This window comes from Myotis daubentonii, chromosome Y, assembly GCF_963259705.1.
Source record: "Myotis daubentonii chromosome Y, mMyoDau2.1, whole genome shotgun sequence".
NCBI lineage: Eukaryota > Metazoa > Chordata > Mammalia > Chiroptera > Vespertilionidae > Myotis > Myotis daubentonii.
The window spans coordinates 12968402-12992003 of NC_081862.1; positions in this window are offsets into that span (position 1 = coordinate 12968402).

Below are 23602 nucleotides of genomic sequence, written 5' to 3' on the forward strand. Positions count from 1 at the left end.
AATTTATAAAAACTCACCTGTTGGACTGTTGAGTGTATAGTTATCAACAAGCCTTCCAAATTCAATTTTAAAAATCTCCCCCAAAATATTTGGTTTCTTAAAGTTATTTTTACTGGAATACTGTATGGGAAATTAATTTTGGAAGCTGGAACTTCAACTTTTTAAGGACCTTAATGTCTAGCCTGTCAAAGTTGGGGATGGTAGTGGGACAAACCCTGGTCCGTATGGCTCAGTGAGCCCCAATCTCATTGCCAGCTGGAATGCTGCTGGATTGGTGAAATACCTAATAAAGCCATTTGGATGCCAAATTTACTCAGCTTAATTTTACCACTGTAGGTTTGTACTGATAACGTACTATGGTGTAGAGAAATACTAGACAAACAATACAAAACTTCGCATCATGAAATAGATCACTTTATATACAATCCCATGGGGAAGTGGACTAAAAAGGAAGATTAAAGGGGAAGAAGGAACAGCATAAAAATCCTGACCATGACAAAAGGCTCCTTCTTGTATTTCTAAATGGATATTCTGGGTATCAAAACCCTAAGCTAAGTACATACTTTTAGACATATTTATTTTCATTGCTTTCCAGAGGAAGGGAAAGGGAGAAAGTGTTAGAACCATCAATGGTGAGAGAGAATCCTTGATTGGCTGCTTCCTATAAGACACCTACTGGGCTAAGAGCCCACAATGGGGACATGTCCCAGCCTGGGAATTGAATCCTGACCTCCTGGTTCACGGGTCAAAACTCATCCACTGAGCCAAACAGGCCAGGCTTTGGCTCTTCTTTATTCAGAGTCTTCCATTTGACATTCGTGTGCTCCAGCTGCCCGGTATCCAGGCTGCCTGACTGCTGTGCAGATTGGTGGACTCTAGGGTACATTCTAGTAGTAAGGAACCTACTATGTGTGTGTCACTCTCCCTGCTTGCTTTCTGATGTCCTAGAGACTCTGCCGATAGGGCCTTCATGTACACGATCTCTGTGTACCAGCAGTCACCTCCTATCCAGGTCTCTTCTGTGCCCATCTTCATAGATGTAGTTCCTATCTAAGCTTTCTAAGCCTCATTGCCTTGATACTATGCTTTTCTGAATATTGTGATGGAAAGTCCAGATTGCAATATAGGATTTTTCTGGATTTCTCAGTTGTGGTCTCCAGAACAAATAAAGCGTCAAGTGCAGGACCCTTGGTTTTAGAGGCAACATGCAGCAATGAGTTTTCTTTTGTTGTGTCTTAATATGCTGGGTTTTTAAAATTAATTCTTTAGAGAGAGGTGAATGGAGAGAGACATGCACAGAATGCTAATGACAGTGGGCAATTCCAGAGGAGGACATGCTGACAAGAGCTTTACATAAGATGGCCCCACAGGTGAATCTCCCCACAAGGTAATGGGCACGAGCTCTATGTGTGGAGGAATTAACACCCAGACCACAGGATGTTTTGCCTTTGCCCTTCCTCCCTCAGATCCTGCAAATTTTTATGCTTTTCCTCAAATGCCAGAGGTTCTAATTCCCATTATGGACACTACTCCATGTCAAGGTGGGGATGGGAAGAGAAGGTGCATGTCAGACAGAGGGACAGGGAGAAGGAGAGGGAGAGAAAATAATAGAGAGGAAGAGAAAGAGAGCGTTTGCTGTAAGAGATATGCATTTTCTGACCCTTGTTCTCTTATCCTCTTTTTTTGGAGGGTGGGGAGCTCACCCACAGTTACAGAGACTTCAGCATTTTCTTTTCCCACTAGAAGAAGCAGAGTGGGCCTGGCCAGTGTGGCTCAGAGGCCTATGAACCAAGAGGACAAAGTTCAATTCTCAGTTGGAGCAGGGGCTGGAGTTTACGCCTGGATCCCCAGTTGGATGTGCAGGAGAAAGCCAACCAATGATTTTGTCTCATTATTGATTTTTTATCCATCTCTCCCTCTCCCTTCCTCTCTGAAATCAATAAGAAATATACTAAGAAACAGAAAAATGAGCTCCTAAGCTGATGGGCCCAAGCTAGAAGAGTGGAAGGTAGAAGAGAAAGAAAGGAATGGCAATAAAAAGAGAACGAAGGGCCAGGTGCTGTATGTGACAAGCTAGGAAGTTGCTGAGACCCAGCAGAGAGCAGCAAGCACATGAGTGGCTGGCACTGAATGAGAGGCAGTAGAAGGAGAAAAAAACAGGACTGACTTCCTCACAATTAGGGATACATACAGGCTAATGGAGGCCTGCACCTGGGCCTGGATATGTGGCCTTCTCACTAGGTGCTGCTCTGGCAGGCCACTCAGTGAGCAAACTGAGACAGCCTAGGGCCAGAATGCAGTGGCAGGTGGGCAGGGAGCCTGTTCCTTCCTGGCCAGCTAACTGTCCACTGACTGTGGGATCCAACAGCACACCAGGACAACTCTCTTTCACTTGGTTGTATTGACCCTCAGGGTGGCCCTCCATACCCCCATCTCCCCGGGGTGACCTTCACATGTGTCCACTTAAGTGCTCTCCGGGAACTGGCTTGGGGTTGTCCACTCTTCAGACCCGGGGCCTGTCACTGGCTCAGCGTTGCTTTACCACCTCCTTGATTAATGGGAAGGAGGATCATGAGGGGAAAGTATTCGAACATTAGACCATCCTCTACCAAAGGATGTCCTATTCTTAGCACAGGACACAGAACAAAGCAGAGGTTTATTCCAGCTCAGTATTTTGCTGAAAAGAATGTAAATGTGTTTTCAGGTCACAGGAACTTGAATTCAAGAAGGGGCTGGATCCAGGGGAATGACAGGCATGGACTTGTGAGGCCAGGGCTCTGGCTCCCGGACAGGCTGATGTCCCTTTCAGTACTGGGGGCCTGACTTGTGCACAGGGAAGCCCTACCATGGAACAGCCAGAGGCCAGCAATGGAGGCTCCCAATGGGGAGGAGTGTTTGAGTCCAAGGACTGGACTAGTTACCTGTGACGGCACCAGAGAAGTTGTACCTTGTTGGTGCTCACTGGAAGCCACTTGTTCCAGCCCCTGTGGACGCACCTTGTGTGTGCTATCCCACTGAAAAATCACAGAGGTGAGTAAGTACCGGTGCACCAGAAAGAACCACCAAACCAGAAAGGATACATGGTGATGTGATCTACTGGAACCAACCTCATCCAGCCTAGTGGCTGTGCATCACGATGCTCATATCTTCTTACTTGGCCAGTAACTGCAGGTGGGAGAGTCATGTTAACATGTCATGGAGGACACCAGATGGTTAACATCCAGTTCTCTTTATTACTTACATTTATTCACAACCATTCAAGCAAAGGTAATCACCGCATCTACCACCCAAGCCTCAATCCCTCCCCCTGAGAGATTCAGGTGCATATTTCTAACTCTGCCGGGAGCCGGTCCATCCTTGCTGTTTCAAGGGACCTGGCATATATGGCATACGGTTCTTAATATGTTTGCTCACCTTCTTGGCACTGTGTTTTAACCAAGGTCACCTCTCCGAGAAAGGTTGAATCCCCAGGTAGGGATTTTCCCCTGAAGTTAGGGAGGGAATAAAACCCCTCAACTAAGTGCCAGGTGGGTAATTAATCCCTTTAACTACGAACAATCATGCTTAAACTACATAATCTTTTCCCCCTGGAATGGAGATAAGAAACGCCCTAACCTTTGTAATAGAGATTGATAGGATTGAATCAACTGGTATAAATACAGTTGTAACAAGACAGAACTCAGAATCTAGAGACAGAGACAGAACTCAGAACACAGAACCAGACAGCAAGAGACAGAACTTCAGACACAGAACTGAGAACACAGGACTCAGAACTCAGGAGACAGAATTCAGAAGACAGAACCTACACGGAGCCTAGAGACAGAAGAACTTCGCTGGCGAGAGCATGCCAGAGGATCCTGGACTGGGACTGGCCTCGGAGCCTAGAGACAGAGCCTAGCGGGAGAATATGGCAAGGGATCCTGGACTGAACCTGACTACAGAGATTGGCAGGAGAACCTGACTGGAACCTGGACACTGAACCTGACTGGAGAGCCTGGACAGAACCTGGCTGGAGAACCTAGCGAGGGAACATGGCTACAGAACCTCGCTGGAGATCCGAAGCAGAACCTCTCTGGAGATCCAGACCAGAACTTGGCTGGAGATCCGGGCTAGAGATCCTGGCTAGGCTGCTGATCAACTGAACACTGTCTCCGTGTCCTTCCTTCTTCGCCGACTCTGTCTACGCCTTTGGGAACCCCTGGACCTGCTGGGGTTGGACCCCGGCATAACTCCTTAGGACAAATCTCCCCAAAGAAACCATCCAGTCCCCTGTGAGCATTTCCCCCCAACCCTGAGTAGCTGTCTGAAACAGGCTGCTGTGTTCCTGAACGGTACACTTATGTCTGGGCTTCAGTGCCCAAGTGCCCAGAGTAAAGCCTATGAGATGTGCACCCAGCTAGACACTCAAGCAACAGGATCACAGAATGGGAGTTGGGTCATGGAAGGTTCTACAGCCACAGTGAGGACAGGGGTAAGCACAGAGCCAGACCATGCCGGGCCGACCCAACTCCTGAAGCATATGCTTCTGCATGACATACATCTGGGCAAGTCGGCCCAGGTTGATGGTGCCGCTCGTTTCCTCGTAACGAAGATTATTTCTTCACTATTTCTTTACAACCTCAAGACTATGAGAAATTTGCATTTACTGTCCCGGCTTTAAATCAGGCTCAACCCACTCAACGGTATCAATAGAAAGTCTTACCACAAGAAATGTTCAACAGTCCCACTATATGTCAGGCATATGTGCATCAACCTTTAGAAATAGTCAAAAAAAGATTTCCTAATACTCTAATTTATCAATATATAGATGATATTTTAATAGCTTCTGAAATTCAATCACAATTACAGGAGATTTACCAATACCTCCTTGAAAATTTCTAAGACTATAGATTAGAAGTAGCCCCAGAAAAGACACAATGGCAGGAGTTATGGAAATATATGAGACAAAAATTAACAGATGTCTCCATTATTCCACAGAAGGTTCAAATTAGAAGAGACAGTATAGAGACTCTAAACGATTTTCAAAAGTTATTAGGAGACATTAATTGGTTGAGACCCAGTCTTGATATACCTACTTATCAATTGACTAATTTATTTCAAATACTAAAGGGGCCATATGAATTAAATAGCCCACGTGTTTTAATCCCTGCTGCAGAAAAACAATTAACTTGGATAGAACAGCATATACAACAAACACAATTAAATAGAATTCTCTCCATAGACAATTTTAAATTATTAGTTTTCCACACTGAGCATTCTCCTACAGGGTTACTTGTTCAAGATAGTAATGTTATTGAATAGATTTTCTTGCCTCATAAATCACAGAAAAAAAAAGACATATTCAAACAATTTGCCCTATTATTTACAAGGGAAGATTAAGCTTAAGACCATTATGTGGTTAGATCCATCGGTTTAAAAATGTTAGTTGGGATAACAACAGTACACATCCATTACTTCCCCCATGTCATGTTCCAACTTTTATGCACTTGTCTGATTGGGTTCATTGGGAATCCTGTGGAGGAAAGACAGTTCGGTTTTTATCTAATACTTCCTATGGAAGCGTCATTGATTGGAGCCCTTCAGGTTCTGCCCGTTCCAAAGCCAATGGAGCTGATCTATGATAGCGTAGAGGAGAGAACAAGCCCATATCCACGCAAGCGAATGTGAGCATTGTATGGCATGATGGAGGATTTGTTCCCCCAACACCTCATCAAGAAGGACATCCTGTTGAATCTGATTTATGGAAACTGGGGTCTGCCTTACACTCTTTGAAAACATATATTTGCATAAAATAAGCAAATCTATAAAAATAACTCTGGGAATTACACCTTACAATTTTATGCTATCAAAACTGCCTTTGTACAAACCTGTGTTCGATTACCATTTTTATTAATGATAGAAGATCAAATTGTAAGTCTGCAAAGACAAATGCATATGAAATATAACTAGAATTATTCATCAATTTGCATTACTCCTGTACCTTAGAATGAAAGTCTCTTTCCATGGGAAAAGGTTAAAAAACATTTGTTCAATCATAAAAATCTAACAAAAGAAATTCATTAACTTACAATCTCATATACAAAAAATATTTCAAAAGAAATTGCATAAATTAACTGGGCAAAATGTGTTAAAAATATGGTTAAGGGGTTGCAACAATTAAATCCTATACCCCATTTACAAGCCACTTTAGGAGCTTCTGCTGGAATACTATTATTAATACTCTATCTCTGTATCATTTTATATTTACTCTTCCAAGGACTCGGGAAAGCCAAGCAACTAATTAAGAGAAAAACAGCTGTGTTATCTCTGATGCTCCATCTAATGAAGCAAAAAAAAAGGTGGATTTGTAGCTGGACATTTGTAAACCAGGATCTGAAGTCCTGCCAAGAAGAAGTGAATGTTCTATCAGGAGCATAGCGTGATTGCAAGCGAGTCATGCTGGGTCAACACTGCACACAATCTTGAGTTCCAGGAACATTTGCCTCCATGACAAAGGCTAGGATTAAATAGTCATGGGTGTAGAACAGAAAGGGAGGGCACAGCTGCAATTTGTCCTCAATAAGCTCTTGTAATAATGGAGAACAAAACAATATTTAATTGATTAACTGCTGATGCACTGACCTTGTGCCAAACACCAATAAAAGCAATGGTGAGAGTGCAAAGTTTGCTACATTCCGAAGCGAGCTGTAGCCCTCTGTCCAGCATCAATCATCCTATATGGCCGTCTTACCTCTGCGTCTTTGGTTCATTAAACATCCCTCATCAATCTGGACAAAATAGATATATTCCTAGAAAAATACAATCTTCCAATACAAAATCAGGAAAAGGCAAACAACGTGAACAAGCCGAAAACTAGTGATAAAATTGAAACAGTAATCAAAAACCTTCCAGAAAACAAATCCCTGTACCAGATGACTTCACAGGGGAGTTTTACCAAACATTCAAAAAGAAGTAAAACTAACCTTTCTCACACTCTTTCAAAAAATTCAGGAGAAAGGAACGCTTCTGAGCTCTTTTTATGAAGCCAGCATTACCCTAATCTGAAAAATAAAAAAAGACACCACAAAGAAAGAGACTTACAAGCCAATATTCCAGTTGAACAGTGATGCTGCAATCCTCAACTAAATTCTAGCAAACTGGATCCAGTATTACATTAGAAAGATCATACACCATGAACAAGTGGGATATATCCCAGGGATGCAAGGCTGGTACAATATCCGCAAATCAATAAGCATGATACATCGCATAAAAAATATTGAGAGACAGAAACCACACAATCATATCATTAGATTCAGAAAAGGCATTTGACCAAGTGCAACAGCCTTTTCTGATAAAAACACTCAGCAAAGTGGGAATAGAAGGATCATCCCTCCACATATAAAAGCCTTATATGAAAAACCTACAGTCAACATCATACTCAATGGGCAAAAACTAAAGCCATTTCCCTCAAGAACAGGAACAAGACAAGGATGCTTGCTTACACCACTTCTGTACAAAATGGTACTGGAACTGCTAGCCACAGTGATCACACAAGAAAAAGAAATGCATGGCTTCCAAATTGGAAAATAACAAGTATATTGTCATGATTTGCAGATACTGTACAAAGAAAACCCCAAAGACCCCATCAAAAAATTAGTAAACTTCATAAATGAATTCGGCAATGTAGCAGAGTAAAAAATTAATGCCAAGAAATGTATGGCATTTTATACAAAAACAATGAACTTACACAAAGAGAGTTTGAAAAACAATCCCATTTATCATCCCACCATAAAAATTAAGATACATAGGAATAAACTTAGCTACGAAAGTAAAAGACCTCTACTCAGAAAACTGCAAGATTTTGAAAAAGAGATAGAGGAAGACAAAACAGATGCAAGAACATGCCATGTTAATGGCTTGGTAGAATCAACATCTTGAAAATGGCTATACTACCCAAAATGAACTATAGATTCAATACATTCCATGTTAAAATACCAACAGCATATTTCACAGACCTAGATTGAACTCTCCAAAAATCCATCTGTAATAAAAAAATGACCCTGAGCCCGAACAGGTTTGGCTCAGTGGATAGAGTGTCGGCCTCCAGACTGAAAGGTGCCAGGTTCAATTCTGACCAAGGGCATGTACCTTAATTGGGGGCACATCCCAAGTAGAGGGTGTGCAGGAGGCAGCTGATCCATGTTTCTGTCTCATCAGTGTTTCTATTTCTCTATCCCTCTCCTTTACTCTCTATAAAAAAATCAATAAAAGATGTTTAAGAAACAAAAAAATCCCAAATAGCTGCAGCGATCCTGAGAAAGAAGAACCAAGAAGGAGGGATCTCAGTACCAGATATCAAGCTGTTTTACAAAGCCACTGTTCTCAAAACTGCCTGACAATGGCACAAGAATAGACATATAGGCCAATGGAATAGAATTGAGAACCCAGAAACCAATCCAAACCACTAAGCTCAATTAATATTGACAAAGGAGGCAAAAACATACAATGGAGACAAAACATTCTCTTCAGTAAATGGTTCTGGGAAATTTGGTCAGATTCATGCATAAAAGGAAACTAGGCCACCAACTTGCACCTTACACAAAAAAAAGCTCAAAATGGATAAAGGATTTAAACATAAGATGGGAAACTAAAAATATTAGAGGAAGCCACAGGCAGCAGAGTCTCAGATATATGCTGAAGCAATATCTTCACCGACCCAGCTCCTGGGGCAATGGAAAATAAAGTTAAAATAAACAAATGGGACGACATCAAAATAAAAAGCTTCTTCATAGCAATATAAATGACCAACATACAACAACAAAGCCCACTGCATGGGAGAACATATTTGCCAATGTTCTCTGTGATAAGGGTTTCATCTCCAACATTTACAGGGAACTCATACAACTTAACAAAAGGAAGATAAACAACCCAATCACAGAAATGGGCAACGGAACTAAAAAGATACTTTTCCAGAGAGGACTAAAGGAAGGCCAAGAGACACATGCTCAGAATCACTAATCCTCTGAGAGATGCAAATCAAAAGGACAGTGAGGTACCACCTCACAGCTTTCAGAATGGCTATCATCAACAAATCAACAAAGGGCGAGTGCTGGTGAGGATGGGGAGAAAAAGGAACCCTCCTTCACTGCTGGTGGGAATGCAGACTGGTGCAGCCACTATGGAGAAAAGTATGGAGTTTCCTCCAAAAACAAAAACGGAACTCCCATTTGACCCAGTGATCCCACTTCTAGGAATATATCCCACGAAACTAGAATTACCAATCAGAAATGATACATGCACCTCTATGTTCACTGCAGCACAATTCACAATAGCTAAGATTTGGAAACAGCCTAAGTGCTGGTCAGCAGATGAGTGGGTTAAAAAGCCGTGGTACATCTACACACTGGCATGGTATGCTGCCGCAAAAAAGGAAGGAGCACTGTCCATTTGCAACAGCATGGATGTAGCTGGAGAGCATTATGCTAAGCAAAGCCAGTCAGTGCAAGAAAGATAAATATCACATGACCTCACTCATCTGTGGATTATAATGAACAATATAAACCTATGAACAAAAACAGATCCAGAGACAGAGAAGCATGGATCAGACCATCACCCTCAGAGGGAAGGTAAGGGAGTGTGGGACTGAGGGGGAGAGATCAACCAAAGGACTTGTATGCATGCCTATAAACCTAGCCAATGGACGCAGACACCAGGAGGTGAGAGTGAGGGCATGCTTGCGGGCGTCGGGGTGGGAGTGTGGGGGCAGTGGGAGATAAGAACACATATGTAATACCTTAATCAGTAATAAGAAAGAAAGAAAAGGAACCCAGGAACATAAGATCAGGTGAGAATTCACACACTCATACTCATGCACACCCAGGCACAGGCACACTCACACCAGGAAAGGGCTCTGAAGCTCTCAGTGGAAATCACCTCTTATCTCCCAGCCTGGCCACTGCTTTCTCACCAGCTGAACCAGAGGACAAGGATGAGTGATGGGCCTGTTGCTCTGTGGAAAGCGACCTCTCACTCCTGGACATTGCCCACTGACCAGCAGCCAATTTTCTGCCCCTTCTCTGTCACCCTTGCCCTGAGCAGGGCTGGGCTGGCCTGAGAACCCACAGACTTGAGGAGCCAGATCCCTGGGGAGCTGGCGCAGGGGGCTGTGGGGACACCCTTTGTCAAGTGCAAACTCGGCCAGCTGAGGTCACACAATAAAGGCAAACGCCGGAGTTCCATGAACAGTTGCGTGTAAGTCTTCTCAGCGAGCTCCTACTCTGGCACAGCAGGAAACAGCCTCACCCCAGGGAGCCTGGTTTGGACCTCAAGCCTTCACTCCAAACAGGTAGGAACTCATTTTCAGATGGAAAACGCTGGCGGGGTAGGTGCTGTGGGTTACCAGTGACTATAGCAAGTTCACCCCTGGAGACAGCAAGTTCACCCCCGGAGACAGCAAGAACCCAGAGTGTGTGCTTACCTTTGCCAAAGGCCATGCTCCTCACCAGGTGGTCTCCCACTCAGCAGGGAGTCTGGCAGGAAGGAAGCAGTGACAGGTGGCACCTGGCAAGCATCCTGGGGCAGTACCCTGGTTCCTTTGGGGGCAAAATCTCGTGAGATCACGAGATCAGGAGCAAACAAAGTACTGGGGGCAGGAGGGGGGCTGTGGTTTAACAGGCCCAGAGATGGTGGGGACAGGGGTGCCTGTGCTACACCCACCAGGCTGCAAGAGGTGGCAGAGGGTCGGTGGTTGTTAGGGGGACCCTGTGCTTCCAGGTATGAGGGTGGAGGTGGTCTCAGATATGGAGGGAGAAAGAGGAGGTCGCGAACCCCAGCTAACCTCCCACTTGCCACCCCTGGTCTGTGTTTCTGGGGACCACTTTCCCTCTGTGGGTGTGGCTGCCACTTACCTACCTCATTCCCTGGGCCAGGCTTGGCGCCCCACTCCCACCCCAACGCAGCCCTCTGTATAGAAAAGAGCTCCCTGCCCTGGGCTAGTCCACTGTCCCTACTGTCTGAATGGGGACATGTTAGTAACCCCCGGGGCAGAGGAGAGCTGGCCAGATGCAATTACATTGTCTCTCTCCACAGGTGCTCTCCTCAGACTTCCCCTGAGGTTTGGGTCACCAGAGCTCTTTGACAAGCCCTGAATCCAGCCTTTGCTCTGCTTACCTCCCCTAAGCCTTCAGGTGATGGCAGCCGACCTGCCTTCCTCCCCCCTCATGAAGGGGTTCTCATCTCACCAACAAATCCCTTTGGCAAAGTCACACCTGGGCCTGAAAGCAGAAGGAGTGGGCAGGCCAACAAAGCTGAGGAGAGGTAGGGAGGCACTAGCCACAGCCTGGTGCTCAGGCTCTGGCAGAGCTGCCTCTTAGCTGAACCTTAACCCAGGGCTATCCTCTCAGGTGGCACCTCCAAGGGGCACAGGGGTCCTGGCATGCTCTGTTTGACAAGTTTTTCTGCCTGCTTTTCCATACTCTTTAGGAGATAAATTCAGGATTGTGAGGAGAGAGGGAGAGGGGAAGAGCAAAGCTGAGGCCCAGCCCTTTCATCCAAGCTGGCCTGAGGCATCTCCTGAGGGTCTTTGGAAATCAGCTTCTCATAGTGGGGAAGGACTTGTAATAAGAATAGAGCCACAGTTGTTTAATAATTACTTGCAAACTATAAATACGAGGCCCTTGGACACTGGAGGATGAAACAGTCTCTACTGAAAACATAGGCTGCCTCCATGGCCCATTATTCAGAAAATAATTGCATTTTGGGAAGAGACCAGGCACAGGACAGGCTTTGATTTGGCAGCAGTGCCCACATCCTGACCCCCTCCTGGTGTCTTTCTCAGGAAGGCTGACCATTCCAATCTCATCCCAGGAAGGGCCTCAGATGATCCTGAAGTCATAGAAGTTTAGCCATCTTGTGGTCAGATTTGAGCTCCTGAAGGGCTAGACAGCAGGCCCTCCCCTCCCCTTTCCATGTTACACTTGCAGCTGGCAGCTACAGGTAGCTATCTTCACTCCTTAGTGGCTGAGAGCCAAATATCCAGGGTGAGCAACTGCTCTCCCCATATTGACCGCATCCTTGGATAAATACTCATTGTGTGGATCAACCCTGTCTCTGCTTAACTTGGCTCTAGTAGTGACAGGCAGCCTCAGACACATTGTGCTGCCTTGCTCTTACTCACTCAGACTTGGGGAATATCCAGACTCTGCAAACTGTGAGACCTTTTCTGAGGGTGAGCATGGAGTGAGGACACTGTGTCCCTGTCATGCAGGTGAGGCTGCATCTCTTCACCATAGGGTATGGGGAGGTCGTGGGGGCGGAGCATAACAGCAAGGTGGTGAGGCTGGCTTCTTGTGGGTCCCTACCCTGCCATTCCTCCAGAGGTTCCCCATGCCTATGAAGTAGCAGAGTTTAAGGTTTCCAGCTACATAGATGGAGGAATGGGACAAATGAGGCGACTGCACTCAGCCCCAGTGGATCTGGGATTGTCACCTAGAGCAGAGCAGATAAAAAGCAGAAACAGAAACAACTCCACTATTTCACCTGGGAACTAGAGATTCAGCCTAGCCCTCCCACCTCTCTCCTAGATGCATTTGGCAACTATTTGACCTGGGGTGGCTGCTAATATCATGCTCAGAGCTACACACAGTCTCTCCTCACAGAGTTTAGGACGAAAATAGAAAACACACACACACACACACACACACACACACACACACACACACACACACAATCAAACACAGCAAAACCCAAGAAGACCATTGTCTACAAATGGCTCTTTGTAACTAATTCTTTCATGAAAACAAAGGTCCTGGTATGGAAAGATACAGATGCAGGAAGACTCCTGCCTGAGGGTTGTACAAGGAGGGGGCCATCAGGGGCTTAGAAGGATCCTGTTCAGGGCATGAGGACAGACTGCACAATTTCTGAGAGAGTAGAGTGCTTGGCCAATTTGAGAATGCAAGAGACACTGGGGCACAGGGGAGGGTCATAGAGTGACACAGACTGCAATGGATGCACCCTGGAAGGTGAAATTCAAAGGGAATCTATTTGAAGTTTGCCACCCTTATGTTCATGATGATCTGGTTGCTTGTCACCAGGCAGAGGTTGATGCACTAAAAAGACAAGGTCTGTTATGTGAAAAGCAAAATGCAGGCCACCCGACTGATTACATAATACAACCCTATTCTTGTAAAATTAAATGTGAATGTAACATTCATTTATTCCAGTCCTTCACCCATTGCCTCACAATGTTTATTATGTTCCTAGGTCACAGTAAGCCTGCATAAGGAAGGGGGAATGAAAGTTCCCGGGCCCCACTCTCCTAGGAAATCAGCAATTCATATTTACGAATCTCTTAAAGCAGTCCACATGTCCACTAAAAATGCTAACGCTAGTTATTGTAAATTATCTTCCTGTTATTTTTTTTACAAGGCTCACTATCACAATTGCCTCTCCTGGACTAGTAATGTAGAGCTGTTTTCATTTTAGAAACATTAAATCTGTAAATCAAACAGCACTGCATTGTAATGTTCACCCTTTTGACTTAAAAACCCTTCAGTGATGGAAGAGAGGGAAGCTGGAATGTTTTTGAAGGAGCTGCTGTCTGTGTGTGTGTGTGTGTGTGTGTGTGTGCATGTGTATGTGTGTCCTTGTGTGTGTGTGAGTTGTGTGTGAGTGTGTGTGCGTGCACACACTCCTGCACAGCTGAGAGAGGCTGAGTCTAGCCTATCCTGTGAGGGGATGAAATAGAGATGAGGTGAAAGGGGTACATCCTTTTGTCTACAATCACTTACAGTAACTGTTGGGGGAGAGGTTGGGTGTGTGGAGAGGAACCCTCAGCTGAAAGCCAGCTGCTCACTGACAGGCAGGGTCTCTCATAGCTCCAGGGCCTTGGCCCAGCCTCAAAGCAATTTTTGGGGAAGGCTATGTAGGCTGCCCTACCAGTCCTGGTCCAGTCCTGCCTGGAAAGGGTGTCCACTAGTACCTCCCCATGTTGCTAAGCCTCAAGCTTGTAACAAAATACTTAGAAACCTCAGAGTTCAGGATCAATTTGCATGGAGATCCCTCCTCCCCTGCCAACCTGGTTGGGGAGGGGATGAGAGAGTCAGTGGTGAGTGTCCTTACAAGTGTCAGAGTGTCAGTGGGCAGAGCCCTGAGGTTTCTCCCCCATGGCTGGGCTCTACTCCCCTCTCTCTCCTCAGGACACAGGTGACCTTTCCCAAGGACAGTTCATGTGGGTATCTGCACTGATGCCTCTCCCTCCCCTCCAGGTACACCTGAGTCACCCCCCTCTATTTTCCCCCTCTTCTCCAGGTCCTAGGCCCACCAGCCTGGACCCAGCCTCTGCCTTGTCCAGCTGTGGCTCAGGAGGTGTTCTGGGTGTGCTGGGTGAGCTGAACTGCAGCCGCTGGAAATTGTAACCTTGCTTCTTGGGAACAACAATAACTCTGAACCGCTCCCACACTCCTGATTGATAGTGTTACAGGGGAGGAGGGGAATCTAGCTAATAGACATCTGCTGAAGCCCTCCTGTTTACCATGTTTCATTCCAATCAGGCAAAGGCAACAGCCTTCTGAAGAGGGTCTCTCTCTTGAATCATTTGGGCAGGAGCAGGCAGGGGTTGCCCAAAGGTGCTCTCTGACTCTTGGCTTCTAAATAAACAGCTGAAAATCAATATCCCAAAAGGCAGCTTAGGGTGGAAGAATCTTGGTGGCCTTTATGTCTTAACTATTGGCTAAGAGAGTAGACTTTTGTCAGTCATATATAAATATATATATATATATATATATATATATATATATATATATATATATATATATATATATATATGAAACAATCAAATGAGTAAACAAAAACAAACAATGAAACTTTTAGAGGACTTTAATTGAGAGCCTGAAAACAGGACAGTCATAGTAGAAGACTTTTATCACTCCTCTGACTTCACTGGATAGGTCTTCCATGTGACAAAATAATGATACAGAGACTCTAAAGGACACACTGTATCAGATTGATTATTTGACATTTTAGAACATTTCACCCCAACAGAGCAGAATATACATTATTCTCAAGTGCACAGGGATAATTCCCAAAGATAGACCACATGGTAGGACACATAACAAGTCCCTACAAGTTCAAGAAGATTTAAATCATTTAAGCATCTTCTTGTATCACAGTGGAATGAAATGAGAAATCAAGTAGAGTAAAAACACCCAAAAATATTTAAACACTTAGAGGCTAAATAGCATGCTATTAAACAATGAATTTGTTACAATGAGTTCAAGAAAATATCAAAGACTTTTTGGAAAAAAGGAAAATGAACAAATAACAGCACAGAATCTCTGGAAATCAGCAAAAGTAGTCCTGAGAGGGAAGTTCATAGCACTATAGACATATCTCCAAAAATAACAAAAATCAGCAATAAACTATTTATCCCTACAACTTAAGAATTAGAAAGAGACCAACAAGAAGAGCGCAGAGTAAGTAGAAGGAAGGGAAAAATAAAGATTATAGCAGAAAAAAATAACAGAGACAAAAAATTCAATGAAACCAATAGCTGGTTCCATGAGAGGATAAACAAAATTGATAAACCATTAGCCAGACTCATTAAGAAACAAACACACATGATTCCAATAAGTAAAATCAGAAACAAGAGTGGAGGAGTAAGCACTGGCACCGCAGAAATTAAAGGGATTGTAAGAAAATACTATGAACAACTATATGCCAAAATGCTGGACAGTGTGCATGAAATAGATGAAGTCAGTAAAAAATGCAATCTACCAAAAGTGATTCAGAAAGAATGAAGAAACCTGAATAGACTCATAACAACTAATGAAATAGAAGCAGTAATCAAAACACTTCCAACCAACAAAAGCTTAGGTCCGGACAGCTTCAAATGGGAGTTCTACCAAACATTCAGAATACTACAATCTATACTCCCCAAATTATTTCAGAAAATGAAAAGAGGAAAGAATACTTCCAAACTCTTGGTAGGAGGCCAGCATTATTCTAATTCCAAAACAAGGTATAGACACGACAAAGAAAGAGAATTACAGGCCGATATAGCTGATGATGACAGATACTAAAATCCTCAACCAAGTATTAGCAAATTGCATCCAGCATTATATTAAAGGACCAAATGCCATGATCAAGTTGGATATATTCCAGGGATGCCAGGCTGGTATGATATTCACAAATCAATAAACATGATAAAACTCATAAACAAACTGAGAGACAAAGATCACGTGATCATATCGATAGATGCAGAAAAAGAATTGAAAAAAAAACCCAACACCAATTGTGATACAAACTCTCAGCAACGTGGTAATAGAGAAGCATACCTCAACATCATAAAGGCCATATATGAAAAACCAACAGCCAACATCATACTAAATTGGCAAAAACTAAAACCATTTCCCGTGAAAGAACAGGAACAAGACAGTGATGCCAATTTTCACCATTCCTGTTCAACATAGTACAGGAAGTGCTACCATAGTGTTCATGAAGAAATAAAAGTCATCCCAACCGGAAAAGCAGATAATAAATGAATTTGGTCATGTATCAGGATACAAAATTAAAACCTCAAAATATATGTCTTTAGATACACCAAGAATGAATTCACAAAAAGAGAAACTAAGAAAAGAATCCCACTTACCATTGCAGTAAAAGAATTAAGGAAAAAACTCAATGAAGGAAGTAAAATAACTCCACTTGGAAAACGACAGAACATTGAAACAGAGATAAAGATGTCAACCAATGGACTAATATACCGTGTTGATGGGTTGGTAGAACTAACATCATTAACATGTCCATACTACCCAAAGCAATTTATAGATTCAATGTAATCTCCATTAATATACCAACAGAATATTTCACAGACAAAGAACAAACTCTCCAAAAATTCATATGGAGTAAAAATAGCCTCAGTAATCCAGGGAACAAGAAAAAAATCTGACTTTTGAGAAAATGGTGACTAGCAGAAAGGTAGGGAGGGAGAGAGTGTGAGAGCGCAACGAAGTGATAGAGGAGTGTGTGGACTCGTGTGGTGTGTGTGTATGACCTAGGGATAGTTAGATTCTGCAGGTCTTCTAAGGGGCTGCTAAACCGGGCAGTCTTAGGCGGCGGAGTCCCGCTCCCTGCGCGGACACACCTGGGCGGCCAGCACAGGCACGGTGACCACGCCATCTTGGGAAACAGAGCTGCTTCAGACTAGGATCCTGGCCTCAGCACCACCCACTCTGATCTCAGACGCATACCAGGACCCTGCAGCCACTGGGGACAGAGACCTGTGATCACAGCTACAGACCTGCGGGCACCAAAAGTTCAGAAATCCCCGAGGCAGATCCCTGAGTAACAGAGCCCATCCCCCCTTCCTGCAGGCTTGCAGACAGAGCCCAAGTAACTAACTGATAGACCCACCCCTTGCCAGGGATCAGTACTCCAGGAACTTTAGCCTGGAAGTGCATGAGCACCTAGGAACTGATCCCGCGTAGGGCCGGCTTCTGAGCCCTGGGCTGGGAGCAATCGCGTGAACACTGGGAATTTGTCTGGCATATCACAGGCCCAGGAACCCAGATTCTCTGGGCAGGAGGCAGCACCAAGCACCAGCTACTTAACTTTGCTTCTTATCACCTGCACCTGAAATCCTGATTCCCTGTGCATTCATACTAAGAGCCAGTGACTCCAATTCCTGGTGCAAGGGCACACAGGGACCCTGATTCTCAAGGCAAGGGTGTGGGAAGCAACAGAGACTCTGATACTGGATTCTGGGGAACTCTGACGCCTGGCGCACGCTAGGTGGCTCTGGTTTTCAACACGCTTCAGGGGGGTCTCTATTTCAGCATGGTGCAGGCAGGGTCCCTGATTCTATGGGTGCATACGAGGCCACATTGAGTGCTGACAACACTGATTCTGAGCGAGCCTGGTTCGCACAAACCAACCACAACCACACATCTTAGTGTCAGAGCTCTTCAGTGACACTAGGGGGGTGGCAGGCTCCCACTGTCCACGGTCCAGGCCGACAACACTCGACGTTTGAACCATCAGGAGATAATCAGAATGAAGAGACGAAACAATACCCAGAGGAAAGACAATGAGGAGTCACCAAGAAAGGTCATTAATGAAGTGGAAGCATGCAACATGACAGAAAAAGAATTCAGAATAATGGTTGTACAATTCATTCACCGGATGGTTGAGAAAATCAACAACCTATGCAAGAATCAGGAAGAAGTGAAAAATGATATAGCTACAATCAAAAACTCCATGGAAAGTTTCAACAGCAGACTAGAAGAAGCAGAGGACCGAATTAGTGAATTAGAAGATAAGGCAGAGAAAAAAGCTCAATCTGACAGCAACTGGAGAAAAAAATTAAAAAGCAGGAGGAGAGCCTAAGGGAGCTTCGGGACAACTTGAAACGAAGTAACATATGCATAATAGGGCTGCAAGAAGAACAAGAAGAGCAGCAAGGATTAGAAAATTTATTTGAAGAAATAATGTCAGAAAACTTCCCAGATATGGGGAAGAAAAAAGTTACACAAGTACAGAGAGTCCCATGCAAGGTGAACCCCAAAAGACCCACACCAAGAAAGGTCATAATAACGATGGCAAATGTACAAGACAAAGACAGAATCTTAAAGGCTGCAGGAGAGAAACAGAGAGTTACCTACAAAGGATCCCCCATCAGATTATCAAATGATTTCTCAACAGAAACACATCAGGCCAGAAAAGAATGGACAGAAATTTACAAAGTGATGCAAAGCAAAGGACTGAATCCAAGAATACTCTATCCAGCAAGGCTATCATTCAAAATTGAAAGGGAAATAAGAAGCTTCACAGACAAAAAATGGGTAAGGGAGTTTACCACCACCAAGCCAGCAATGCACGAAATGCTAAAGGGACTGGTGTAAAAAGAAGAAATAAAAATCACAGAAAGAAAACAGCGACAAAAAAATAAAAATGGCTACAAACAATTACCTTTTAATAATAACTTTAAACATAAATGGACTAAATGGTCCAATAAAAAGACATCGAGTGGCTGAATAGAAAAAAACAAAAAACATGACCCATATATTTTCTGTCTACACGAGACCCACCTCAGAAGAAGGGACTCACACAAACTGAATGTGAAGGGATGGAAAAATATCTTTCAGGCAAAGGGAAATGAAAAAAAGGGTGGGGTGGCAATACTTATATCGGACAAAATAGACCTCAGAGTGAAGGCCATAACAAGAGATAAGGAAGGCCACTTCAAATACTAAAGGGATCGATACAACACGAAAATATAACCCTGATAAACATATATGCACCGAATGCAGGAGCACCAACATACATAAGAAAACTCCTGGAAGATATCAGGGGAGATATTGACAACAATATAATCATCGTAGGGGACTTGAATATACCACTGTCATCACTGGATAAATCAAGCTAGACAAAAACTCAGCAAAGAAACAGCAATCATAAATGACTCACTAGATCAGATGGACTTAATTGACATCTTCAGAAAACTTCATCCCAAAGCCACAAAATATACGTTCTTCTCAAGTGCTCATGGGACATCTTCAAAAATAGACCACAAATTGTGTCACAAACAAAGTCTCCCCAAATTCAAGAAGATTGAAATCATACCAAGCATCTTCTCAGATCACAAGGCCATAATATTAGAAATAAACTACAATAAAAACAACTCAAAATACTCAAACACTTGGAAGCTCTATAGCATGTTATTAAACATTGATTGAGTTACCAATGAGATCAAAGAAGAAATTAAAAACATTCTGGAAACTAATGACAATGAAAACACAACAATCCAAAAACTTTGGGACACAATGAAAGCAGTCCTGAGAGGGAAGTTTATAGCTCTACAGGCCTATCTCAACAAACAAGAAAAAATGGTAGTAAATCATCTAAATCTACAGCTCAAAGAATTAGAAAGAGAGCAACAAGAAAAGGCCTAAGTGAGCAGAAGGAAGGAGATAATAAAGATTAAAGCAGAAATAAATGAAATAGAGACCAAAAACACAATACAGAAAATCAATGAAACCAAGAGCTGATTCTTTGAAAGGATAAACAAGATTGACAGACCTCTAGCCAGGCTCACCAAGAAGCAAAGAGAAAGGACCCAAATCAACAAATTCATAAATGATAGAGGCAAAAAAACAACAGATCCCACAGAAATACAAATGATTGTTAAAAAAAATACTATGGACAACTCTACTCCAAAAACTAGACAACCTGGAGCAAATGGACATATTCCTAGAAAAATACATTACAAAACTTAATCAGGAAGAATCTAAAAATCTCAATAGGCCAATAACTATGGAAGAAATTGAAGCAGTCATCAAAAAGCTTCCAGCAAACAAAAGCCCAGGACAAGACGGCTTCACAGGGGAGTTTTACCAAACATTCAAGGAACAACTAAAACCTATCCTCCTCAGAATACTACAAAAAATCCAAGAGGAAGGAACACTACCAAGCTCATTCTATGAAGCCAGCATCACCGTAATACCAAAACCAGGTAAAGACAACACAATGAAAGAGAATTACAGGCCAATATCCCTCATGAACATAGATGCCAAAATCCTCAACAAAATCCTAGCAAATCGGATCCAGCAGTTCATCAGAAAGATCATACATATAAATCAAGTAGGATTTATCCCAGGGATGCAAGGATGGTACAATATCCACAAATAAATAAGCGTGATACATCACATAAACAAATTGAAAGAAAAAAACCACAAGGTCATAGCAATTGATGCAGAAAAAGCATTTGACAAAATTCAACACCCATTTTTGATGAAAACTCTCAGCAAGGTGCGAATTGAAGTATCATACCTCAACATAATAAAAGCCTTATATGACAAACCCACAGCCAACATCATACTCAATGGACAAAAACTAACACCATTTACCCTAAGAACAAGAACAAGACAGAGATGCCCAGTCTCCCCACTCCTGTTCGACATAGTACTGTAAGTATGTGACATTGCAATTTGACAAGAAGAAATAAAAGGCATCCAAATTGGAAAAGAAGAAGTAAAACTGTCCTTATTTGCAGATGACATGATATTATACTTAAAAAACCCTAAGACTTCATAAATAAACTATTAGACTTAATAAAAGAATTCGGCAATGTAGCAGGATACAAAATTAACGCCAAGAAATCTATGGCATTTCTATACACCAATAGTGAATGTGCAGAAAGAGAGACTAAAAAAGCAATCCAATTTACAATCGCACCAAAAAAATTAGGCTACCTTGGAATAAACTTAACTAAAGAGGTAAAAGACCTCTTCTTAGAAAACTACAGGACGTTGAAAAAAAAGATAGTGGAAGACATAAAGAGATGGAAGAACATACCATGCTCTTTGATTGGTAGAATCAAAATCATTCAAATGTCCATACTTCCCAAAGCAATCTATAAATTCAACACACTTCCCATTAGAATACCAATGGCATATTTCACAGACTTAGAACATACTCTCCAAAAATTCATCTGGAATAAAAATCTACCCCGAATAGCGGCAGAGATCCTGAGAAAGAACAAAGTAGGTGGGATCTCAATACCAGATATCAAGCTGTATTACAAAGCCACTGTTCTCAAAACTGCCTGGTACTGGCACAATAACAGACATATAGATCAATGGAATAGAATAAAGAGCCAAGAAATTGGCCCGAACCAATATGCTCAATTAATATTTCACAAAGGAGGCAAGAACATACAATGCAGTCAAGATAGTCTCTTCAATAAATGGTGTTGGGAAAATTGTACAGATACATGCAAGAAAATGAAACTAGACCACCAACTTACACCATACACAAAAATAAACTCAAAATGGATAAAGGACTTAAATATACGACGGGAAACCATACAAATACTAGAAGAATCCAAAGGCAACAAAATATCAGACATATGCCAAAGCAATTTCTTCTCTGATAATGCTCCTAGGGCATTGGAAACTAAAGAGAAAAAAAACAAATGGAACTACATCAAAATAAAAAGCTTCTGCACAGCAAATCAAACCATCAACAAAACAACAAGAAAACCCACTGCCTGGGAAAACATATTTGCCAGTGTCATATCTGATAAGGGCCTAATCTCCAAAATTTATAGATAACACATACAACTTAACAAAAGGAAGACAAACAATCCAATCAAAAATGGGCAAAGGATCTAAATAGACACCTTTCAAAAGAGGACATTCAGAAAGCCAAGAGACATATGAAAACATGCTCAAAGTCACTAATCATCTGAGAGATGCAAATCAAAACAACAATGAGGTATCATCTCACACCTGTCAGACTGGCTATCATCAACAAATCAACAAACGACAAGTGCTGGAGAGGATGTGGAGAAAAAGGAACAATGGTCCACTGCTGGGGGGAATGCAGACTGGTGCAGCCACTATGGAAGACACTATGGAGTTTCCTCAAAAAACTAAAAATGGAACTCCCATTTGACCCTGTGATCCCACTTCTAAGAATATATCCCAGGAAACCAGAAACACCAATCACAAAGGACATATGCAGCCCTATGTTCATAGCAGCACAATTCACCATAGCTAAGATCTGGAAACAGCCTAAGTGCCCATCTGTAGATGAATGGATTAGTAAACTGTGGTACATCTACATGATGGAATACTATGCTGTTGTAAAAAAGAAGGAACTCTTACCATTTGCAACAGCATTGATGGAACTGGAGAGTATTATGCTAAGTGAAATAAGCCAGTCAATGAAGGCAAAATACCATATGTACTCACTCATTTCTGGATAATAAAGACCATTATAAACTTATGAACAAAAATAGATACAGAGGCAAAGCTGCCTCAACCAGACTTTCAAACTACAGCAGGAAGGCTGGGGAGAGTGGGAGGGCAGGAGGGGGGTGGGTAAGAGATCAACCAAAGAACTTGTATGCATGCATATAAGCATAACCAATGGACATAAGACATTGGTGGGAAGGGGAGGCCAGGGGATTGTCAAGGGCGGGGGGAAAAAAGGAGACATATATAATACTCTTTATAATACTTTATGAAATAAAAAAAGGAAAAAATATGGAAGGATCAAAATACCAGATATTAAGATATATTATAATGCCACCATTCTCAAAACTGCCTGCTACTGGCACTAGAAAAGACATATACACCACTGAAACAGAACAGAGAACCCAGAAGTGGACCCAAGTCATTACGCTTTATTTTTAATTTACAAAGGAGGCAAGAGCATACAATGGAGTCAAGACAGTATCTTCAATAAATGATGAAAATCAGACAGAAATATGCAAGAAAATGTAACCAGACCACCACCTTACACCATACACAAAGATAAACTCAAAGTGGATAAAGGACTTGAACGTTAGTTGGGAATCTATATAAAAAAATCTTAGCAGATTGCATAGGCAGCAAAATATCAGACATATGTCTTAGCATATCTTTACTGACACAGTTTCGAAGGCAATGCCCACAAAGGGGAAAATAAACAAATGGACTACATCAAAATAAAAATCTTTTGCACGGCAAACTAAATCCTGAACAAAACAACAAGAAAGCCCACTGCATAGGAGAACATATTTGCCAGTGGTATCTCTGATAAGTGTTGAATTCCAAAGTTTACAGGGAACTCACACAAATTA